We start from the raw sequence: 3,303 nt of genomic DNA, 5'->3' as shown, positions 1-3,303 counted from the left end.
CTGAAATGTGCACTTTAGGGGGGAGAGACTCCCAGAGTACCTGTGTGATAGAAAGGGTTTGGACACTGCACCATTTCTTCTACTCAAGAGAAGAAATATTTGAAACTGTTTTCCTGAGGAAACATTGCTATTTGCTTATGGAATAGGTAGGCAATAGATCTAAAAGTTGACCTATTAACTGGATCTTTTGCCACTTTTCTAACTGAACTAATATTTACAATAATTCAATAAAACTATTAAACAAATAAGATGTAATGATAACAGCTATTATTTCTTGAGCCCCTTCCATGTTCCAGGAACCACATAAGGCACTTATTACACACATTATTTCATCAGCTTCCCATCTTCCCTGTGTGAGAAGTAGCATTGTCCCCAATTTACAGGTAGAGTCATTGAGGTTCTGGGAGTTGAAAGAGGAATGGTACAGGACCCAGACAGAGTGGGTCTAGAGTTCCCCCCACTCTATTCACTTGGCTTCTGTCTATGTGGAAGGAGAAGGGAGTCTGTCTTCTCCCTCAGATATGATTAGCCAGAAGGTGATGTGACAATGGGACAGGCTGATTTTCACAAATTAAATGTTGATTGCAATTCTGTGAATTTGGAGTGGATAGTACTTCTGCTGAGAACAGATTGTTATCATGCTTTTTGATACTGGTTGATTAGGAGCCAGTGAAAAGATGTTCTGACATAAGCAGTTGAATTACAATTTTTATGTTCTCCGTTTTCTCTTTTACTAGGTTCATCTTGGGCTCTGAAGTGTTCTTGCCTTAAACTGAATGAATTAATGAGAAGAACAATACTACACTTCTTCTTTTTAATCAAAATGTCATGTCTTTGAAAGGAATTCTTCTTTAGAAGTTGACAGTCTGCTCTTAGCTTGCTTGACGATGTATTTAGGTATGTTTGGGGAAGTCTTTCACAAACTCAAAATTTGGGGAAGAAATAAGCTTTCATTCTTAGTCTCTTTTCACTCAGAACAGCAAACTCACACAACAGCAGTAGCTTGATCTTACTCAATTTCTAGGCATTCACTTCTAATCCATGAAGAACTCCGAAATTTGCATTACATGTACCATGTTGGATTACTTGATATCCTAAATAAGATGATGGATGCCATACAAGGGCAGAGCCTATTGCTTAAATTATTTGAGTCTAATTTAATAAATGCTGTATTACTATCGTATTTGAGTTTCCTTAGTTATTAATCCAAGCACAATACCGGATAAGCAGTCTCTGATTTATATATTCAAATGGGGATTCTGTAGATTCTGGCACTAAAACAGACATGCAAGAGCACAGATTTGGAGCCCAGCCCCAAAGGTCTCTGGGGCTCTAAGTGTTGATCATGAAGCAAAGCACAGTTCCTGGTATGTGGCCAGTGCTCTGTAAATTTTTGTTAACTTAATGATTGGGTTAAAAACAGGCTGTGAAGGCTATATCACAGTAAATTATGTGTCAACTGAAATTGTATGAATCAATTCTCATTTTGAATGCATAGTAAGAGGTTGTTAGATTTAGGAAATTTGCCTGGAATTATCTGTTAAATAAATAACTACTTCCCAGTTTGCCTACTCTGTAAGTTTTACTTTTTTAAAAAACAATTATTGACTATATTCCACACACCGTGCATTTCATACCTGTGATTCATTTATTTTGCAACTGGGAGTTCGTATCTCTTAATTTCCCTCAGCTGTTTCTCTCCTCCTCCCACTCTCTCCCCTCTGGCAACCTCCTGTTTGTACTCTGTATCTATAACTCTGTTTCTGTTTTGTTATATTGTTCACTTGCTTTGTTTTTTAGATTCCACATATAAGTGAAATCTTATAGTATTTCTCTTTCTCTAACTTATTTCACTTAGCATAATACTGTCTAGGTCCATCCATGTTGTCACAAATGGCAAGATTTCATTCTTTTTTATAGCTGGATAATATTCTATTGTGTGTATATATATATACATATATATATATATATATACATCTTTTTTATATCCATCCCATCTATTGGTGGGACTTAGGTTGTTCCACATCTTACTACTTTAAATAATGCTGCAATGAACGTAAGGGTGCATATCTTTTCTAATTAGTGTTTCAGTTTCTTTGGATAAATATTCAGGAGTGAGATTGCTGGATCATATGGTAGTTCTATTTTTAATTTTTTGAGTAATCTCTATACTGTTTTCCATAGTTGCTGCACCAATTTACATTCCCACCAACAGTGCATGAGGGTTCCCTTCTCTCTACATTCTGACCAGTACTTGTTATTTGTTGTCTTTTTGATTTAGCGATTCTGACAGACATGAAGTGATATCTCTTTGTGGTTTTGATTTGCACTTCCTTGATGATTAATGGTACTGAGCATCTTTCATATGTCAGTTGGCCATCAGTATATCTTCTTTGGAAAAGTGTCTATTCAGATTTTGAAAAAGTTTGACATTTTCTTCACATGCAATTTCCTTAAAGTGTGGATCACCTGAGTGAAAAAATAACTTAGTATAACATGGCATCCTGGACAGGGTCTCTCCTATGATTTTCCATCTTTTCATGTCCTGGAAAGTCAAAGACCCTTTATGATATTCCCTGAATGTGAAGCTTTGCGATAAGTTCTTAAGAGAGTCACCGTGGAAGAAGGGCATGTTTTCTTTGCTCCTGAGAATGTAGCCTTTGTAGTCTAGATGGAGTCAAGGTTTGAAAAATGGGCTTTTGTGCTCCCTTATATAGACAGTATAAGTATATATGTGCACTTAAATCAGACTATAATGGGTAAAGGGAATAAATATTACAGCTAATTATAATATATACATAGATGGATAGATGATGGAACATAGATACAGAAAATGTAATGACAGAGATAGAGATATAAGGATGGGTGAAGGCTATAGACGACTCGATTTTCCCTTCTTTGTGGGTGTGTACGTGCACATGTATATAAAGAAATAGGGCTTCCAAGATCCTGCTCTATTATAAATGATGAGAGGAAATAATTGGGTCTGTGTTCAATGCCTAGCACCATCCTAATTAAAATTTGGTGCTTATTAATGATTTCTTTATATAATGATGATATTAGGGAGATAAATAAAATCTTTCTGTTAATACAGTACTATATAGTCATTAACTTGGTCAAAAATAAAAACTAAATGAGCAGTGGTTAAAATATGCAGAAAACTCATATAAAATCTTGGGGTTAACCATAGATTAGATTTGATTTTCCTACATTTATTAGGTTCCAGTTTGGTACATTTTGATTCTTTATAGCATATCAATTTCTTAGTGTTTTATAACTTGTTTCATTCTAATAATAAGTTAA

The sequence above is a fragment of the Leucopleurus acutus genome, assembly GCF_964270905.1.
Source record: "Leucopleurus acutus genome assembly, chromosome: 7".
NCBI lineage: Eukaryota > Metazoa > Chordata > Mammalia > Artiodactyla > Delphinidae > Leucopleurus > Leucopleurus acutus.
This window is presented reverse-complemented; position numbering follows the sequence as displayed.